The 22,074-nt window shown below is 35.7% G+C and overlaps 1 long non-coding RNA gene across 6 annotated transcripts in view; it reads left to right on the top strand.

Moving 5' to 3' along the window:
• LOC144312205 (uncharacterized) overlaps positions 1-22,074 on the top strand; it is a 279,387-nt gene that overhangs the window by 42,537 nt on the left and 214,776 nt on the right. The window contains exons 2-5 of one of the 6 annotated variants that reach the window (XR_013377651.1): positions 3,365-3,452; positions 3,933-4,060; positions 8,614-8,725; positions 18,920-18,956. This is a non-coding gene — a long non-coding RNA (uncharacterized LOC144312205). Of the gene's footprint in view, positions 1-3,364; positions 3,453-3,932; positions 4,061-8,613; positions 8,782-9,932; positions 10,073-15,687; positions 15,902-16,061; positions 16,503-18,919; positions 18,957-22,074 lie in introns of those variants that run through there. The other 5 variants (XR_013377650.1, XR_013377654.1, XR_013377652.1 and 2 more) reach the window with 5 other exon arrangements.

Below are 22,074 nucleotides of genomic sequence, written 5' to 3'. Positions count from 1 at the left end.
TTTTTCTTATTTCTTGAGGTAGGCCTGTAGTGCTATAAACTTCCCTCTTAGAACCTCTTTTGCTGAACCATTGTGTTTTGAACCATTGTGTTTTGATGTTTATTTGTTTCCATGTACTCTTTAATTTCTTTGATTTCCTGGTTGAGCCATTAATTGTTTAGCAGCATGTTATTTAACCTCCTTGTTTTGTGGTCTTTCTAGATTTTCTCTTGTGGTTGATTTCTAGTTTCATAGCATTGTGGTCAGAAAAGCTGTATGGCATGATTTCAATCATTTTGAATTTGTCAGGCATAGTTTTTTGGCCTAATATGTGATCTATTCCAGAGAATGTTCCATGTGCACTTGAAAAGAATATGTATTCTGCTGTTTTAATGGAATATTCTGAATATAGCTATTAAATCCATCTGATTCAATGCATTATTTAAAGCTGCTGCTTCCTTGTTTATTTCCTATTTAGATGATCTGTCCATTGATGTAAGGGGGGGGGGGTTAAAGTCCTCTACTATTATTGTATTGTTATCAATTATTTCCCTTTACTTCCAATCTCCAAGTATCTTTATGTGTAAAGTGTCTCCTGTAGGCAGGATATAGATGGGTCTTGGTTTTCTCTTTCTTTTTCTTTTTTTTTAAGTCTATTCTTTCACCCTATGCCTTCTGATTGGAGTATTAAGTCCATTTACATTCAAAGTAATTTTTGATATGTATTTATTGCCATTTTATTACTTGTTTTGTGGTGTTTCTGAAGATTTTCTCTGATCTTCTTTTGCCTTTCATAGTTTGCTGGTTTTCTTTCATGGTATATTTGGATTTTTTACTCTTTATTCTTTGCATATTTAATAGTGGTTTTTTATTTGTGGTTACTATTAAGTTTGTATTATAACATCTTCTGCATATTGCAGTCTATATGAAGTTGATGATCATTTGAGTTTGAATTAATTCTTTTCTTCTCTCTTCCCCGTGTTTTATACATATGATGTCATATTTCCCATCCTTTTATATTGTGAGCTCCTTAACTGATTTTTTAACAAAAATATTCAATTTGTGTGTGTGTGTGTGTGTGTGTGTGTTTCCTGACTTCATACATTCACTTTTGGCCTTTCCTTTCCACTCACAGAGTCCTTTTAGTTTTTCTGGAAGGCTGCTTTAGTGGTCATGAACTCCTTTAGTTTTTGTTTGTCTGGGAAACTATATCTCCTTATATTGTGAATGATAGCCTTGCTGGATAGAGTATTTTTGGCTACAGATTTTTCCCATTCAGAACTATGAATACATCATGTCAATCCCTTTTGGCTTAGAAAGTTTCTGTTGAAAAAGCCTTGATAGCCTTAGGGCTTTCCCTTGTATGTAACTATTTTCTTTTGTATTGTAGCTTTTAAAATTTTTTCTTTATCAGTATATTTTGCCATTTTAGTTACAGTAGGTCTTGGTATGGATCAGCTTTTGCTGATTTTGTTGGTGGTTCTCTGTGCTTCCTGGATTTGGATATCTGTTTCCTTCTCCAGATTAGGGAAGTTTTCAGCTATTATTTCTTCAAATAAATTTTCTGCCCCTTTTCTCTCTCTTCTTCTTCTTGGACTCCTATCATGTGAATGTAATTATATCTGATGGAGTCACTGAGTTCCCTAAGTTTATTCTCATTTCTTATTTCTATTTTCATTCTCTATTCTTTTTTCTCTTTTTTGTTCAGTTTCATTACCTTTCATTATTCAGTTTTCTAGGTCATTAATTTGTTCCTCTGCTTCTTCCAGCCTGCTGTTCATTCCATCCAACGTTTTTCCTATTTTGTTTATTGAGGTCTTGATCTCTGCGATGTTATTCCTTCTCTGTGTTAAGGGTTTCAGTCATATCTTCTACTCTTTTCTCAAGTGAGTATCTTCATGATATTACTTTAAATTCTTTATCAGACATTTCACTTAGATTTCTAGTCATGGCTTAATCTTGTTCTTTCATTTGGAACAAATTCCTCTGCTTTCTCATTTTGTCTAAGTTTCTGTACTTTCTTCTGTTAGGAAAGTCAGTTACATCTCCTGTTTTTGATGGTAATAGGATTATGAAGAAGAACCCTTGGGTTGAGAATCTCCATGTTGGCAGCATTTGGGACTGGTATTCTGTGGGAGAGGAGTTCACCATACAGTTCCTGGGGCAAGAGTGACTGGGAGGGGCAATTCTACTGGAGTCCAGGGATGTGGGGCTTGGGGTAAGCAAGTTAGTTTGTGAGTATCTGCACTGTGCTGATTCCCAAAGGGGGCCCTGTGCTTACTGCTGAAGGGTGAGGGATGAAAATGGCACTGGCCAGTTCCTTTGTTTCCAGAGGGGTGTTTCCATGAAAGCTGCGTCTCTGGGACATGCTCCATGAAGAGCAAATAACCTCTGCACTGTGTGCCCTAGGTGCTCTTCAGATCCCTGTTTCCATGCTGTGTGTCCATGGGCTGTATGCCTGTGTTCTCTTCAAAGGCAGCCCCAAGCCTCCAGGCCCTCCTGAGCCACACCTGCTAATCTTTAGAACTCTAGTCTTTAAGCTTCACTGGTTGCAAGAACTCATACAAAAACTCTCTTTTCAAGCCAACTACTACGGGAATTCATATGCCTTCTGTGGGCTTCCCTTTGCACTAGTCTGTCTTTCACCCATCTCTGCAACATGTCTCCCTCCCCACTGCAGTGGCCATAATCCATTTCTCTCTCAAACCATGTCTCTGCACTCTCTACCTCTTTGATGTGGCCTCTTCTCTACCTTTAGCTGTAGAGTTTGTTCTGCCAGTTTTCCTGGTCAATTTCTGTGGTATTTAGGATAATTCAATAGTTATCTAGTTGGATCTATGGGATAAGACAAGCCAAGGGTTCTCCTATTGCGCTGCCATCTTTCCTGGCCCACTAAGGTTAGATTTAGATCTTGTTTTATCATTTTATTTTATCATTTTAATTTCCCCATCTGTTTTGTTTCCTCCTTTGTTCCTTACTTTGTGATTTGTTGAATTTTTTTTAAAGAATTTCATTTCTATTCCATATCTATTGAATTTTTAGTTATACCTTTAAATATACACAGTAAACTTTTCACAGTATGCTTAACATTATTTAATATAAACTATAAAAACCTATATAAGTCCATTTATTGTAACTCTCCATAGTCGTCATTAATATACACACAAACTCAAACCCTACAACACAAAAGTATTATTTTACAGTATTGTTTACTTAAATAATCTCTAGACCCAATGTGGGGTTCAAACACAGGACCCCAGGAGCAAGAATCACATGTTCTTCTGATTGAGCCAACCAGGTACCCTTCAAGAGTACTTAGCCATTCATTTTAATAGATAGAAGGAGATATAGCCTTTTATATTTACCAACATATTTCTTATTTCAGATTCTCTTCATTACTTCCTCAAGTTCTGATACCAGTTCCCATTACCCTAAGAAGTTCCTTGAGCATTTCTTGTTATGTAGATTACCAGGTAATGTATTAGCTTCCCTTATCTGAAAATATTTTTATTATACTTCATTTTTGAGAGTTTTTTTTCAGTTCACGTTTTCTCCTTTCAGCACCTTAACAAATTTTTTTACTATCTTGTGGTCTCTATTGTTTGTGAGGAGTGAGCAGTCATTTGAGTCCCTGTTTTTCCCTGTATTTATAGGTCATTTTCCTTTGGATGCCACCAATATTTTCTGGGTTTTTTGGTTGGTTTGTTTTGTTTTGTTTTGTTTTAATTTACACCACACCTTCCTTCATACACATTATTTTCCAATGGCTGTGATTGTCCTGTATTTTGTTCTCTGGTTCTTCATGCCAGAGAGACTATGGGTTTTCTATTGGTTTTTGTCACTCCATTCAGTGCCTACTGTGGATTAACCACAAGCTAAAAGCCTTCTTAATCTTGTTATTTTTTACTCATTGATGAAGATTCAGCTTAATCATCTTTTTTTTTTTCATAAAGCTTCTCAGAATCTGCAGATTCAACTGGATGTATCCATGAGTTAAGAATGCATTTGGCTGCATTTGACAGGAAATACTACTACAGCAACTTGAACAAGACCAGGTTGATTTTTCTCATCTAATTCAGAGGTAGGCAATTCAAAGAAAATATAGCTGATCATATAGGGTATTAGGGACCTAGGTTTTTCCCTATCTATTTGCACTTCTATTGGCATAAAGTATTTGTTCTTGTAGTCTCAAGATGAAAGTTATATGCCTGAGCATTACATTCATTTCCCGGTGGGCAAAAGAGGCAAGGACAATTGGTGGGTGACTAACTCAACCCAGTTTGTCTGGAAATTTCTCATTTTCAACACTGTAAGCCCCAAATTCCATTAGTTGAGCTAAAAACAAAATCACATCTGATTTACCGTGGTTTTTGTTTTTCATGCCAAGAGAATATCTTATAAGATTGTAAAACAAAAATCAGAGCCAATTCACCTTCTGCAAAGGTAGAATCCAACCAAGATATGATCACAGTCCTATTCACAATTTTTTATTATTTTTAGATATGGCTTGTTTTCCTGGGTCATGGCATAAATAGTCTGGTTGATTATCTCCAAAAAATGCTATTCCAGAATTTACCTAGGTCAATTATTCTTAGGATCTTTCCTGAAGAATGGCTTAGTTAAATGTTGTCATTACTTTGGTTATTTTATGAAGCTTTTAAAATAATAGTTTAACAAGTATATTACAAAACAAAGTACATATAGTAAAAAGCAAAATCGAAATGCACATTGCTGTAATGTTTTAAAATATAAGCTAATATCAAAAAATTCTTAAAGTTCTGATAACTGTAATTAATAAAGCAATAATTTGAAATATTGATAGAAGTTAAACAAAAAATCATTTATATCTAAACACACTAGAACAAAATTTAAGGGTTGTTTTTTTGAGAGAAAATATATGCCTTTTGCATGGATGAAATTCCCTTAATCAGTCTGTTTCTGTTTATCAAAGGAGTTTGAGGACATCCAACAAATGATCAATATTAGTTATGAATTCTAAAGAAATTAAAATTTATTTATAGCCTGTTTATTACTTGCTGTTTTCAAGGCATAAAATAGTATTTTACGGCCTTAGGAGCAAAATATAGATTTTTCCATGATAAGCATAAAATTATAATATGGTTAATAATTATGTAAGATCTTTCTTATAAAGTTTGACATTATATAAGCATAGTTTGTGATGTGCAGCACATGTATAGTGTTGTAAAAACACAAAATAAATTTAACAGCCAGTAGCAGTTTCTCTTTCTTTGCCTCATTTTCCCCCCAGTTTTGCCATGAACCAATGATTATAAAATGTGAATACTAATAAAATAACCCTTACCTTTTAATGAAATCACTTTCATACATTTTCTTTCATGCCTAATTTGTGTTAATTACAAATGCTTCTTAGCTCCATTTCAGCAAAGTAAATGTGTGGTTTTTTTCTCTATGAATGAAACCAAGTAATTCATTTTAATGCTAAGGGTTCCCTGGTCCAGAAATGGAATATACTTTTAGCAATATTCTCTGACCCCAAGACTCCCAAAGAACCACTCCTCTGACTTCAGTTGCCAAATTAACATAAGTAAGGATGTAATTGTCTTGCTTAAAGGGCTTGGAAATAAAACCTTCTTTAGATCTGTGATGATATTTGAACTGAGTGTAGTCCTCTTCAACAGATTTTTTTTAAAAGATTTTATTTATTTATTCATGAGAGACACAGAGAGAGGCAGAGACATAGGCAGAGGGAGAAGCAGGCTTCCTGCAGGGAATCGGATGTGGGACTGGGTTCTAGGACTCCGGGATCACACCCCTAGCCCAAGGGATCACACCCCTAGCCCAAGGCAGAGTCTCAACCACTGAGTCACCCAGACATCCCCTCTTCAATGGATTTTAATAAGCAATTAATTGAGGAGGTATGAGAATTCTCACCTATACAGCTTCATTCATGACCGCTATCTGAAGTTCAGGCCATTCACAGCCTACTTCAAGCTCTACAGAACTTTTATTCTCCTCACCTTACTAACTTTGAGTCTAGAATTCAGTTCTTTGCTTCCAAATCCAACTCCATTCTGATCCCATAATTTTGAATATCATTGTGTCTCCCCAGTCAATGCTTTTAACCATCAAGCCATCCTCTTTTCTCCAAGTTCCTATATTTTCAGTTCTCTATTAATAATAAAGAGCAATGTTATTTAGGATCTATCTTTCTAAATCTTCCCCAACTACTGGTAGCTCAAACAGAAGTACTGCACAGCAATTATACTGGCACACTGTTATACTGTACACCGGTATACTGTTCAACTCCTAGCAATTTAACATGCAAAGATTAGGTGATCTTTCTATCACATCAAGAGAGTAAAATGTTATGGAATCTCATGAATTATTCTTATTTGTGAAATTGCTTAATTTCATCAGAACTTCTATCATGTCCACCATTGTTATTTGGAACTCATTTGGATAGCTTCCAATGCAATGAAGACTATCTTTACCCTCCAGCATTTTACATTAGCCTAATAGCACAAAGTAGCCAGTTCCTATGTATCAAAGTCAAGAAGCCATGCACAGAAAATAAATAGGTAATGATACACCTTCCCCTATTATATTTTATTCTTGCCAGAGCTTTAAGTCAACGTATACTTTCAGGGTAAACTCTAGGTAAAGTCAAAAAAGGCATCTTTTATCTCATAACATATGGAAGAGGTAGAAATTAAGGATGAGTGGAAAATATTTTAAATTTGTGGAAACTTCAGTTTACAAAGAGGTAGAAATTAAGGATGAGTGGAAAATATTTTAAATTTGTGGAAACTTCAGTTTACAAATATGTCTGTAGATTCATATTTGCTTTGTAGAGAGGAATCCTGCAGTAATTCTGATTTACTTAATATAACAGCAAATCCCAGGGATCCCTGGGTGGCTCAGCGGTTTAGCGCCTGCCTTCGGCCCAGTGCGCGATTCTGGAGTCCTAGGATCGAGTCATGAGTTGGGCTCCCGGCATGGAGCCTGCTTCTCCCTCTGCCTCTCTCTCTCTCTCTCTCTCTCTCTCTCTCTCATGAATTAAAAAAAAAAATCTTAAAAAAAAATAACAGCAAATCCCACACAAATGTATAATAAATACTCAATAAATGCTTATGGGAAATCAATTTTTGTAACTATGCATGTTAACTGGACTTGTGATTATTTTTTAATGTATACAAACATCAAACCATTATATTGTATACCTGAAACTAATATAATGTTATATGCCAATTAGACTTCAATAAAAAATAAATGGTTATGGAATAATATGATTAACTGAAGAATAACTTTTTACTTTCCATTTGAAAATGGTATTTATGTTGACTGAAGAGTAGAATTTACCATTGGGCAGGTAGAGTAGATAAGATACTGGATTTATGGTCAAAGAGTAGATTGAGTCTTTGCCTTTTACTAGTGAGAAAACCTCCAGTAAGGAGGTTTCACCCCTCTGGACTCAAACAAGTTACTTTGTTTGGAAAACAAAGCCTGAAATCCTCACAGGGTGTAGTGAGAGAAATTGTTTTACAAAGTCTAAAATGTACACAAAAGTAAAATGGCACTCTAAAGTCAGAATAATATGCACAGTTTAATCTAAGAATTATAAGATTCCCCCACAGTCTTTTTATGCTTATCAATTTGATCACCTAAAAAACATAGTCTCATTCAAAGGAACCTCAGAGATCAGATTTTAGTTTAACATCCTTGTTTTACAGTTGAGGAATCCCATAACTAGTGATGCTTAGTGCTTTGTCCAATTATATGATCTGCTTTCGTGTTTGTGTTAGAGACCTTTCTCTATTTTTTTAATTTGGAACTCTAATTTGTAAAAATTACTTTTTATTAATATGTTATATGTTATTTTGTCTCAATGTAATAAGTAATGGAAAAATGTTTGTCACTATCATTCTACATATTGAATAGGGAAGTCTAAGAGAAGTTAAAATGTTTTACCTTAGAGTAATCCATATATTTAGGATAAAACTAGAGAAAACACATACATACACACCCTTCCAACAATCCTATAGTTCCTCTTACAGATGCCTTTAAATGTGCTTCCAAAGCTACTTTCAGAAAGTCATTAAAATTTAAAATCAAAGTTTAGAAAGTCACTATTTCTTGAATTTTTAAGTACTGTCTCCTGGAAAGCATTATTCACCTATTAGCACCTTCTTTGCATCTAGTGCCTTTTTTCTAACCCTAATCCAACCTCTACATTACTTCCTATCATGTATGATATGTTGGTTTCCTGAGACACTCTATTCATTCTGACAATCAGAAAGGTATGCCTAAGGTGCTGACATCTCTAGAAATGCTGCTGTACTTGACACTGCTTTTAGAAGATGTGTATTCAGAAACTGACTTTTTAACCTGCAGTTTTATGTATTTTTCACCTGATGGTTTGCATTCTTCTCCCTCCAACTGTACAACTCTCTTCTCTTATGAGTTGTTATGAACTAAATATTTGAGTTTCTCCATATTCATATGTTGAGGTCTTAGCCTCCAGTGTGACTGTATTTGGAGATGTGCCTCTAAGAAAGAAATTAAGGTTAAATGAGGTTAAGGGTAGGGCTCTGATTTAATAGGATAAATCTTCTTATAAAAAGGGATACCTCTGTGTTTACTCTCTACTCTCAGTTCACAAAGAAGAGACCCTGTGAGCACATAGAAGAAGGCAGTCACCTAGGAGCCAAAGGAAGAGATCTCAGACTGAAACTTCTCTTGCCAACATCTTCTCACCTCCAGAACTGTGAGAATTTTATTTCTAACTCTGGGAAACGAACTAGGGGTGGTGGAAGGGGAGGAGGGCGGGGGGTGGGGGTGAATGGGTGATGGGCACTGAGGGGGACACTTGACGGGATGAGCACTGGGTGTTATTCTGTATGTTGGTAAATTGAACACCAATAAAAAATAAATTTATTTAAAAAAAGAAAAAAATAAACGATCCAATTCTATGGTATTCTGTTATGATAGTTCAGGCTCCATATACAGAGTAATTCCTAGATATTAAAATATTTCCCTTGCTTGAATTAATGATAGTGATAGGAGAAATTGCTGTGTGTGGACACACTTGAAATCTTATTATAGCTGCTTTGTTTGCTTCTTGATTGACTGTATACTGTTGGAGCACCTGAATACCGCTGAATAATTTTTTTGTATTAAAATCTGGCTGGCTTTTTTTCCCTCAGTTATTCCAACTAGTTGGCACAGTTGGTACTATTAACTTGTGGAGAAACAGATGCCTTTTTCTGGGTATTCAGACGCAACTAAGTCACTATGGTCTCTTCATTTGTTCCATCTTTACCCCTGCTAAATCAATGATGCATGGTTGCCATTTCATAGTTTTGCTGAGGTTTATTTATTTTGTTGCCTTTCACTTTCTGTTCATTAGACAAACATGGAGCAGATGATAAATAGTCATTGGGAAAATAATGTGTTAGACCAAAATGCAACAATGTGTTTCACAGAAAATGGCATGTCATAGATGCATTGTTTCTAGAGTAAAACAATTTAAAGAGATCCTTTTTGTGTAGGAGGAAAGCATCTGCCTGAAAAAAAAAAAAAAAAGAGGAAGCCATGGGAAAGATGCCATTTTAGTCTGTTTTATAGGTGTTTAACATTGGGCAAAATAATGATTAAATATGCATTTGGCCAGAGTCCCAGTGCCTTTCTTGTACAATTCCTTGAGACCCTATGCATATTATCTGAAAGAATTTAATACACTGAAATGGCCTCTTTCCTTATCTGTGTATTCCCTAAAATGGAATCTCCTTGAAGTCAAGGATTTCATCTTAGTCTTATTTTCCCATCATTTAGCACAGGACATGGCTTATAAAGGTTTTCAGTTAACATTTGTTTTATTGAATTACACAAAAATGTTCAGTAGATCTATTTTTATTAATCCAGCCAATATAATTGCTTTTAAACACTGGAAGAGCAGAATTTTCTTTCCCTAGGGCCGCCTGGGTGGCTCAGTGGTTGAACATCCACCTTCGGCTCAGGAAGTGATCCTGGCTTTCTGGGATTGAGTCTTGCATCAGGCTCCCCACAGGGAGCCTGCTTCCTCCTCTGTCTATGTCTCTACCTCTCTGTGTCTCTCATGAATATATAAATAAAATATTTAAAAAATAATAATTTTCTTCCCCTACTGCTCACACACTAAGGACATACATCTAGATGTACACACTAGATATTTTTAGCATGCATAGATAGGATTTTAGGAGGAACTTAAATTTTGAAGCAAGTTTAAACAGAATGGAAATGATTAATTGCTGGATTAATTTCATCTTGAGAAAGGTTAGAGAGGAATCTTTTTGCTCCAGGAAATAGAAGATCTAATTCAGGAATATAAAAGGCTACACCATGGTCAACCAGGCATTTTCTTTTCTTCCTGAATGAAAAGAAATCCGGTCAGAGGATCCACGTTAAGTATACAGTAGAGCTATTTAATAAGGGAGATGAAATATGAGAGTAGATTTACTGAGGAAGCAGGTGGATTCTTTGTTTCAAGGTGGGATATATACACAGTTTTCTGAAATCAGATTAGATGATCTGATTTTTTTTTTCAAGATCCATTCTAGTTCCTCCAGTCAAGGTTCTTTTAAAAAAGTTTTAGCCTTTAGTTTGAAATACTTTTGGATTTACAGAAGAGTTGCAGAATAGTACTCAACTTCTCCCCACGCCATCATCTTACAAAACTATGGTATTTTGAAAATCAAGAAATTAACATCGATACTAGTCACTAAAAAACAGACTTTATTCAGCTTTCTCTAGCTTTTCCACTGATGGACTATTTCTGTTCCAGGATTCAACCCAGGTTCCCACATTGCATTTAGCAATTCATGGGTCTTTAAATTTCACTTTTGATTCTTAAGATTTATGCTTTACAGAGTTCTTATACCAAATCAATTGTGTGCTTTGGCCATTTCTTGGTGTTAGTTCTCCAAACTTGTGTTCATCATTTATTTACCATCTTAAAGTAGATTTGCAAACCTCTCTCTGATCATAGTTCTTCTCTAGTTCCTTTTCTCTTTACCCTGCCTCCTCTCTCTGAAGATTCTTTGCCTTTGATCAGACAAGCGATCTACCTAAAGTGGATCAGCTGAAATGTACATAATTTTTCATACAAACCCTTAGAGAAAACACATAAGCAGGTTATCAAGTCAATCTGACAGTCTTGTTAATGTTATATTTAATTTGTACTATAAAATAAACAAGTGAAGATTTTAATCTTTTCTTAGAATTTGGGACCAAATAATAACTCTACATCCTTCTCAATGTTTACCATTTGAGGATATTAGGATTCATTTATGAAAATGCTTTTCTTTAGTTAAGTATCAGTTAATGAAATTGAAATATTTTATTCCAGTTTCTTAATCAGAGAATTTTGGAATCCAGTAAGAGCCATTAGCATTACCACAAATGAATAAAATTATGTGCATAATATTTTGTTTATAAGTGTATTTATTTTCTAGGCTGGAGGGTCTACAACTCTCATCAGATTTTTAAAAGTACCTCATGGCTCAAAAAGCTAAAGAAACATCCAATCTAGGAATATGAGAGAATATATATCAATAGATAGATTTGACTTCTACGTTTTAATGCAAGGACTATTTGGAGACATAAAATAACTCCAAATGCCTTACATTCACAAAATAAATATTCTTTATTCCCCATATAATAATTTAGGAAGTTAAAACAAATTTCATTTTTATCTAGCTTTGTATTAATAAGTGTTATATTTTTATCGTATGTTTTTTTGTGGTAAATTCTTTCTTTTTTTCTTTTATCTCCAGAGTCCTTTTCAGCTGGGTTATTATTCCTCCTGCCTTTGCTTGTCTTTGTTTCACAAGTCATTCTTTCATCTATCAATCCTACCACATTACTTTTCCTTGACCAGACTGCTTGCTCGGCACTGCCTGCCACCTTCTCCCTTCTGGTTTCTACTTCTCTGCTTGCTTGTGAGAAGTGCTCTGGCTAACAGAATGTGTAACCATAGGGACTGTCAATGCCAACAGCATACCAAAACCACAATTCTGGGAAAAAAAATTAGCTTGACTTTTTCATGAAATCTTCTCAATAGAAAGCAGCCCATGTTGTGGGTAAAGTTAGAAATTTATAGCATGGAACTAAATTTAAACATAAAGAAAGCAGACTCCTTTAATGAGAAAATATACTTTACCTAGTCATTGGAAGGGGAAGGGCAGGAGGTTAGATGGATAAAGGGTGAGATATTGCTTCTCACACATTCATTTTCAGGCAAAATGTCCCTATGTTGGTTCCCACAGAATGAGGTAACTCCCCTCCCCATCTCTACCCCTATCAGAAGCCATGTGATACATAAGGAGCTTCATTTAATTGCTAATTAGTTTTAATAACTATAAAGGGTTAATCTCAAATCTGGCTTTTAAACATAAAATGTAGAATGTGACTCAATAATACTAGATGTATTATGCTGATTGTACTATCACAGTTCTTTGTATTGAATAGTACATCTGAACCAGGTACATGCTTTACATACATTATCTTTAAATCTAGCATAGTCCTGGAAAATAAACACTATTATTCTCATTTTTCCAAAATTACTCTGCTGGCTGGTGGTACAGCTGACCTTCGCCTACTTGTGGTTGAAGTCCAAAGTTGCATACCCAAAGCTATAGCACACTTTGATGACCAGTGGAAAGTGAGTTGTTGGAAATTGGAGGCAAGAATAAGGGTAGCAAGGTGAGAAGAGAAAATAGAAATAGTGGGAATAGAGAGTCGGGTTCCAGACACTTACTGAAAGATTGTATTAAGGTGTGTGTTCCATTCACTTAGATTTTCTTGTCCTTGAGGTCAGTACTTTTCTTCTTTTTAAGGACTTATACATAATAAGTGCTTAATGAAATGTTAAAATGTGGGAAGAGAAAAGAGGAAGGAGAAAGGACAGGTGGGTTGAAAAGGAAGTGAGAAGAAAATGAGAGAGAGCTATGAAGAATGAAGAAAGAAAACAATGAGGGATGTGTATGTATGTGGAGAAAGAGTAGACAGGCAGTAAAAGGAGACAGACAGAAAGTGAGACAGAGGAAGATGAAGGGAGAAAAACTCAGTTCATTCTGACGTCTCAACCTGGACGGCTTACTAGTTACATAGCGTCTGAGCTTCAGGGAATTGTCATTTTGGAATTTAGTACTTTGAAATATGAGCTAGATAATTTAACCTCCAGGCACAGTTTTTCAATGATCATTTCATCCTTCAAATAATTTACAATCAACAAGTATCCCTAGGGCCTATATAACTGGTACAGCATTGGGAGAAATAACCAAGAGTTTACAATATATATAGAAATAGCCCAAAAGGAAAGGTATTATAAGTACTCTTGCCCCCCATTCTGGGGCTTCCCTATGACCAATGACTGGTAATATATCACCTCTTCACCTATGCAAGGAACAACCCTGAAGTGGAGATGTCTATATTGGAGGTGGAGAAAGTGGAAAGTTAACATCACTGGGGCAAACCTTTGACCAATGGTAGATGGGAGCCATGATTTGGGGTTGATATATTCTTTCATTTTGACTCCTCTCCCATACAGTGCTGAGTTTAAGCCTCTTAAAAATAGTCCCATATGATTTTAAGCAGTAACCAGCTGGGTAAAACAAATGCCTATCAGTTCTTTTTTCTTCTTTGACTCATTTCCCTTTTCATCTCCTGCTTCCATTTGATTGTATATGCTCTAACAAAGTTAGTAGTGCAGAAGCTTCTGCCTAAGGTTCTACTTTCTGAGAACTAAAGCCAAGACATAAACATTATTCTTTTTCTCTCTTTATTCTGTTGGTTCTATTAGCAATCTCATCCAGTCGCCTGGTTTTCAGTTATCATCTATATACAGACAAATTCTTGATCTACATCTTTAACTCAAAGCTTTTTTTCTATAATAACCAGATATAGTTATTTAAATGTTTTATGAATATTTCTACTTGGATTTCTTACAGGTGCCCCAAACCTCTCTAAAATCAAATTAACCACCTTCCTACACATCTTAGAGTCAATCTTAGCGAGTCTCTTTCTTTTACCCTTTGATTCTATTGATCAGCAAAGCTTGCTAATTGTACTAAAATCCTCTTTAATTCATTAATTTGTCTCCATTTCTATTGCCATTCTCAAGTTCAACCCAACAGCACGTCTTTCCCAGATTTCTACAACATCTTCCTATAGGTCTCTAGACCACATGTCTTATCTCCCTTAAATCCCTACTCTATACATAAACCAGGTTGATCTTTCCAAAATCATATGTTTTACCTTGTAACAATCCTGCTAGGAAATCTTCAATATCGTGGCACCTGGGTGGCTCAGTGGTTGACCGTCTGCCTTTGGCTCAGGGTGTGATTCCAGGATCTGGGACTGAGTCCTACATAGGGCTCCTTGCAGGGAGTCTGGTTCCCCCTTGGCCTGAGTCTCTGCCTTTCTCTCTCTCTGTGTCTCTCATGAATAAATAAAATCTTTTTAAAAAAATTTTGATAGCTTTAAGATAAAGTCCAAACTCCTTAGTGTGGCTTCCAAGACCCCCAATGGCCTGCATCACCCACCCCAATAAACATTCTACTTCCTCATCATTATGCTGCCATGTTGAATGTCTTTTAGCTCCTTAAAAGATCTTGGCTCTCTTTCAATCATTGTTGTTCCTTTAGACATGTGGACTCCTCTCCATCTTTCTTCCTTATGCCTCTCTGATTTTATTCATTCTCTCCATGTCAACATGAATAACACTTCAAGTAACTAGAGTTTGAGGTTCAGGATATGAAGAATTTTTTAGTAATTTTGATCTTTAAATTGAGGATTACAGTTTAGATGATTCAGAGTAGAGAGTTGGAATCTATCAAAACTGACTATAAGGATGATGGCTATAAGAGGAAAAAACTGAGCTACCCGCAGAAGGCATTTGAGGAAGGTGAAAGAGTGCTGGAGATCAGTAAACCACAAGGTGAGGTTCTGTTTTGGTATTACCATTCCGGATTGCCACAAAAGAGGTTATTTCCTGAGCTACTAAGTCAGTGACTACTATAGTAATGAGATTAAAAAATGTCTAGCTCTGATCTTTGGGCTTGATGATCTACCTCCAACAGCCTCAGCTATGTTTAAAGGGAGCTCAATAGCTACAATTGAAATCCTGTGTCATTCTGGTGGCACAAAACAACAGAAGTCAGGAAGTAGGCACAGACTAGTTTTATTATATATACCTAAGTACACATTGGAAAAATTAGATGCTTCCATATACAGGACTGATCAGAGGCCAAATCGATGGCAGTAGATATATTTTAATGATGATTAAGTTGTGGACCTAATCTAATTTAGACCTCCAATCTAGTTTGCCCACATAAGTAGAGTTTTATGTTTTTATATCCCAAGTTCAATATTTGTAGGCCTGTAACTAAGTTTCATTTAGAAGACTTAAAACCCCTCTGCAAAAAAAGAAAGGAAGAAAGAAAAAGAAAAAGGAGTCTTCTTTATCACTAAAAATTAGACCAACTTCCTCTAAAAATCCATGCCTACTTGCATACACCAAACAGTAATTGTCAGCTATGCCAGTAACACATGACAAGTGGAATTGAATGTCCAACTCCTGAGTAACTTGGAATCTGACTCTACAAAATCCTGACACCAGCCTCACTTTTAAGCCATATTTTGACTGTTCAATTATAAAGTTATTTATGCACTTTTTAATTTATTTAACAGATATATATTGAACACAATAGGACAGCAACTCCGCTTTGATGGAGCTTACAATCTATTAGCAAGATAAGTAATAATTCATTGGTTCATTAACTACAGTGCTATTCAGTGGTATAAGGAGAATAACCCTTAAGCTTTCTTGGCTTGTGAGCTCCAGGCTGATTGACTGAACTTTGCAACATCATAAATTATGCTAAACAAGTTAAGGCTAACACAGTTTACATATATATATATATATATATATATATATATATATATATATATATTTTTTTTTTTTTTTTTTTTTTTTTTTTTTTTTTTAGATTTCTATGTGTAAGTTCCCTTGCTTAAAAGAATTGACTTATTTGTGACTTAGGTTAAAAAATTTTTTTTTCTAGGTTCCTTGTATGAGTTCTATTGCCTAAAAGAAGTGACTCACCTATGAGGGATATGTGATGATATCCAGAGAACTATTTCCCCACTTCTTGGCTCAGGTCCCTGACAACGGATGAGCTGCAGAAGACAATGTGTTAGGAAAGTGATTTAGCAATTTATTTCTCATCTGAAACCCGAGAGGCAGTTTATACTTGCTTAACAGACAAGCATATGTCTAAATGGCTTTTTTGAGGTCTAATCATGAGTCAACAACACAAGAGGACTCAAATCACTCTGTGCCTGAAGTATCAAGCTTTTGTCATAAATGATCTCAGGCCATCCTTTCTTTCAAAGAATATTATCTCTTATTTCCAGAATGAATAGATCAAAATAATTGACTCCAAAGTACCCTCTTGATGCAATGTACCATAGAAATGGCCGTATAATGAAGCAAATTGAAAACATTATTGTGTTAATCAATCATGGAACAGTGGAGCCCTCAATTTAGGATTGGATTTATATGACTTTAAATAAATAATTTATAGTGTATATCAGCATGAAAGTGGTCAAAGAAAGCAGAGAAGGTGTGAATTAAGTCAGGAAGAAACTAATTGAAAACTTACTGCAATCCAGAGGAAACGAAAAATAACTCAAGCAAGACTTGAATAGGAGTTTAGAGTTTAGCTAATAGTATTGCCAATGCTTAAAGTAAAAAAAAAATATGTCCTTAGAGCTGACAAAAAAGTGAAGAAGAAATCATTGGAGTAGGAAAACAAAATTGGAGGAGCTCTATGGGAAGCTTCAGAGGCCACACAGAGACAGATATCCCCTCCAACCATAGAAAGCCTTCCTGGCTGAAAGAGTGGGAAATATTCCTGGCCAGAAGCCTGGGGCTGAGGTCTAGAGAGAGTTGGAGGCAGGATGAGATATAAAAGAAAACCAGACAAGAGGCCTGGATCTTTCAAATTAGAAGGAAAAATTTATAATTATAAAGCACCGAAGGGAAACTGGAGAAGGCCAAAGGAACAGAGGCTCTTGGAACTTGTTGGGGAAGATAACATGTAGGGGGCAAGATCTTCTGGCAGGATTTTAAGTCTAGGACTATAATTTCACCTCAAATTTCTAGAACTTATACAAACCATTGAAGGTCTCTCAATTTTATGGAACCCTTCGGAGGGACTGATGCCCAGCAATTCAGTTTCCTTCTATTTATCTATATGTAACACATTGTTTCCTGTAGTGAAGAGACCATTGAATTTTCAGACAGCACAGAAAACTTACACTTTTCAATTGCAAATGTAATACCTTTCTTTCAACAATTGTCAAAAATCTATTATTAGAAAATCAATTCTACACTTGACTTCCAACAACAGATTAGAGATACTCAGCACATGACCTTCAGGACACTATGGAGTGTATTTTCTTATTTTTGGACCAGGCATTTTTCCAGAATCTTTATTATTTCTTCTCTCTATTCTTCCTCTATCCACAGACCATATTTAATTGAGAGTCATACTTCCAACATTGCTGCACTATTTACCTCCTGGAAAGAAATCTTCATTTCTTTAGTGTGAAGCATAATACCCTTTTCATAAGAGTTTTAGAAAATTTGATTTTCAGTTTCTTCATGGATAATGATGTCCAGCATCTTTTTGTGTGCTAATTTGCTATCCATACTGCTAAGCATCTATTATAGAATGTCTAAATTACAAAATAATAACAACCCCCCCACACACACACACAATTGGCCCATCAAGGTTTGACAAAGATGTAGAGCCTCAAGGACTTTGATACATGTGACTTATGGCATAACAATTCCAGAAAATGGTTTGGTAATTTCTTATAAAGTTAAACATAAACTTTCCATACAGTCCCAGTTCTAGGTATTTACCTTAGAGAAATGAACACTTCTTTTTACACAAAAAGCCTATAAAAATATTTAAGCAGAATTATTTATAATCACCCCAAACTGAAAACAACCCAAACTTCCTTTAACAGGTAAATGGCTAAACAAACTATAGTAAATTCATACAATGGAATATTACTCAGCATTAAGCAAGGATAAACTATTGATGCTAACAACATGCATGAATTTCAGATGCATTCTGCTAAGTGAAGCAAACTATCTCAAAAAATTACATACTATATAATTGTTTTTCTGGAAAAGGCAAAATGATAGTGATGGAAAACAAATCAGTCGCTTCCAGGATTTAGACATGAGAGACAGTACAAGGGAATGTTGAGAGTGATGGAACTGTCTGTTTTGATTGTGATCATGGTTATATAACCTAGGCATATGTAAAAGTCATAATACTATATACTCCTCAAAAATATATGAATTTTAATGTATGCAAAATATAAACAAACAAATAAATAAATGTTGAAAGTTTGTCTTTACCAAACAGGTAGAAGTGGTCCCGATCCAGATTAGCTCCTTAATTATAAATGTTCACATCTTATCTAGACTGACCATTCTATCTTGAAATGCTGATTTAATGCTTTGAAAAGGTGGACCCAAATTTAGGTCTTCTGTAATCATCCTACATCTCTTCTATGAATGGAGAACTGGTGGGAAATCTCATTATTGCCCAAAACAAAACAAAACATCTCTATTTGAAAGAAAAGTTTTAATTTATTCTTTTAAAACAAAATTCAGGGATACCTGGGTGGCTCAGCAGTTGAGCATCTGCCTTCAGCTCAGGTCGTGATCCCAGGATCCAGGATCGAGTCCCACATTGGGCTTCCTGCATAGAGCCTGCTTCTCCCTCTGCCTATGTCTCTGCCTCTGTGTGTGTGTATGTGTGTGTGTCTTTCATGAATGAATAAATAAAATCTTTTAAAAAATAAAATTCATATCACGTTTGATTTGTTTTCTTTTTAGTGCCAGCAGTGGGGCTTGGTGGGCTAGAGCTGACTAGGTAAGTCCACAATGCAAAGTGAGGTGGTATCCCTCTTTACCCCATCTTTGTCCCTCTTCAAGTACTTACTTGTGTTTGCTGAGTCTTCTGAAAATTGGCAGAGGTGCTGACTGGGGTGGGGGAGGGGGGAGGATGGGTGCCAGCACAAGTGGAGCTGGAAGAGATGACAGAGCCACTGAAATCAAATTCATTATTAGATTAGAAAAATCTGGTTCCATGAGATTCAGCAGCAGGGCCTGAGAGTAGGAGAAGAGAAGTGGGTAAGTATTCAGAGTTAGTGACTGAAACCTACCTCAATGGGGAGGACTGAAAGAGCCATCTTTAGGCCAAAGTAACTGTGTTTGTTCCTCTACCAATTGTTTCTCACATGGAGGAGAGTGCCTTGTCCCTCTAGCTTTGCAACCTGCAAAATTATGCATCACTAAGAAATTTAGAGTGGTTGAGCCAGGCTAAAAAAGTGAATGGAGACAAGGACAGGAAAATATTAATAAGAGTTTAGAAGGGACATAATAAGAAGCGAAAATTCCACCAACACTGGAACTGAGATGACACTGAGGGACACACCTTTTCTTCTCACCTCCATGTTTCCAAACACAGAAATGCTGGATAAAAACATAACAAAAAGTTATAGTGAAATGCGATGAAAAAGAAAAATATAAGATGTCAAAAATAAAAAGGAAACAAGAAAACAGGATAGTAAGCATATAAACTAATGCCATGACAACTGACTTCTAAGGTATTGTTCCCAAATATAATCCTAATGGCCAGAAATTTGGATTTTAGTACCCAGGTAAGGACCAGAAATGTCGCCCTGGAACTGAGATTCTTGCACAAATCTCAAAGCTAAGATGCCTAAAGAGTTGAATGCTCTGTAAAATTGAGTCTGGAAGTGGCAAGAATCTTTTCATTAGTCTGGGGCTTCAGGTAAAAACGAAAACTGGGGGACAAAATAAAAATAAGTTAGAAATAAAATATTAGGAAATAATATCAAGGAAGTTGGATGGCTTTCCTAGAGAGCTTAGGAGTCAATCAGTGTCACAATTAAGAACATGTACAGTAAAGACAGACTTCCTGTGTTCAAATTCTAGCTCTATCATTTATTAGCTGTGTGATCTTGGACAAGTTACTTCCTCCAACTTTCTCATCTGTAAAATGTAGATAATAATAATGCCTACTTCATTAATTTACCTTATTAATATCCTACCTCCAAAATGTTTAGTATATTGATTTAAAAAACCCTTTGGAAAAAAGTTTAGGATTTGAAGGGAATTTTCTTAATCTGATTAAGGTTGCTTAGCATTCTCTTTAATGTCAAGAATAGAATAATGCCAAACCCACAACTCTATGGTCAATTAATCTTTACAAAGCAGGAAAGAATAATCAATGGAAAAAAACATTTTTCAACAAATGGCCTTGGGAACACTGGACAGCAACATGCAAAAGGCTGAAACTAGACCACCTTCTTACACTATACGCAAAAATAAATTCAAAATGGATTAAAGACCATATGTGAGACAAGAAACCATTAACTGGCAGTAACTTCTTTGACATTGGCAGTATCAACTTCTTAGTAGATATGTTGCCAGAGGCAAGAGAAACAAAAGCAAAAATAAACTATTGGGACCTCATCAAAATAAAAAGCTTCTTCACAGCCAAGGAAACAATCAGCAAAACTAAAAGGCAAACTATGGAATGGGGGAAGATATTTACAAGTGACATATCTCATAAAAGGTTAGTATCCAAAGTCTATAAAGAGTTTATGCAACTCAATACCCAAAGCTCAAATAATCCAATTAAAATTGAGCAGAAGACATGAATACACATTTTTCTTATCATCAGGGAAATATAAGTCAAAACTACAATAAGATATCACCTCAAACCTATCAGAATAGCTAAAATCAGCAATGCAAAAAACAATAGGTGTTGACAAGGATGTGGAAAAAGGAGAAAACTCATACACTGTTGGTGGGAATGCAAATTGGTGCAGCCACCCTGGAAAACAGCACAGTATGAATTTTCCTCAAAAAGTTACAAATATAACTACCTTACGATCCAGCAATGACACTAACAGGTGTTTACCCAGAGAATACAAAAATACTAATTCAAAGGGATACACGAACCCCAACGTTTATAGCAATATTATCTACCATAGCCAAGTTATGGAAAGAGCCCAAATATCTATTGACTGATGAATGTATAAAAAAGATGTGGTAGTGGTATATATATATATATATATATATATATATATATATATATATATATATATTATACTGGCTGATCACCACCCAGTCAGGAAAGTAACACCTCCAGGGTGTGGAGGGATGAGATCAAAATGCTTATTTGAACCCTCACATGGTTTTGAGACTCCCTCTTGGGTCCCATGTGAAGGCAGGTGGTTGAAGTAGCAAAATGTTGACCTGTCTGGGCTTCCTTCCCACTGGAGGTTCTTCCCTGACTTTGGACTTCACATGATTCTTATTCATACTTGAACCTTTCTCGTCACCCCCTCCTCAAAGCATCTCTTGTGTCATTTGAAAAGAGCTCTTCAGACCTTAGACTGAAAATCACCCCTTTGAGGGGGTGGCTATGCTGCCAAGAGTAAAAAGGACCCGCTCCATCAGGGTCACTGGCATTGAACTGGTCGTTTCCCCAGCTTGCTGTCCTTAATGTGTGCTTGTCTCATCTCTTGTGACACATGTTTTCTTCCCTACCCCTGGGGATTGTTTCAGGGTGTGGACTTCTGGGGTTTGCAGATTTGTAATGTGGCACTTCTTTTTTTGTCTGTAGTTTCTATCTCTAGGGGAAAAGGCAATAATTTCCTAAAATCCATATGAATGTGAAGAACAGCAGTATGTTACTGGGTGTTGTTGTTTTTTATAGTGCAAAATAAAAAAGATGAAAAGAAAAAAATATATATGTGGAATATTATTCAGCCATAAAAATAAATGAAATCTTGCCATTTGCAATGACACAGATGGAGCTAGAGAATATTATGCTAAGCAAAATGTTAGTCAGAGAAAGACAAATACCATATGATTTCACTCATAAATGGAATTTAAGAAACAAAACAAATGATCATACGGGATAAAAGAGAGAGGCAAACCAAGAAACAGACTCT

The sequence above is a fragment of the Canis aureus genome, chromosome 4 (genome assembly GCF_053574225.1).
Source record: "Canis aureus isolate CA01 chromosome 4, VMU_Caureus_v.1.0, whole genome shotgun sequence".
NCBI classification, from domain to species: Eukaryota; Metazoa; Chordata; class Mammalia; order Carnivora; family Canidae; genus Canis; species Canis aureus.
The sequence above is the reverse complement of the archived record's forward strand: the minus strand, read 5'-3'. Positions and strand labels throughout refer to the sequence as shown.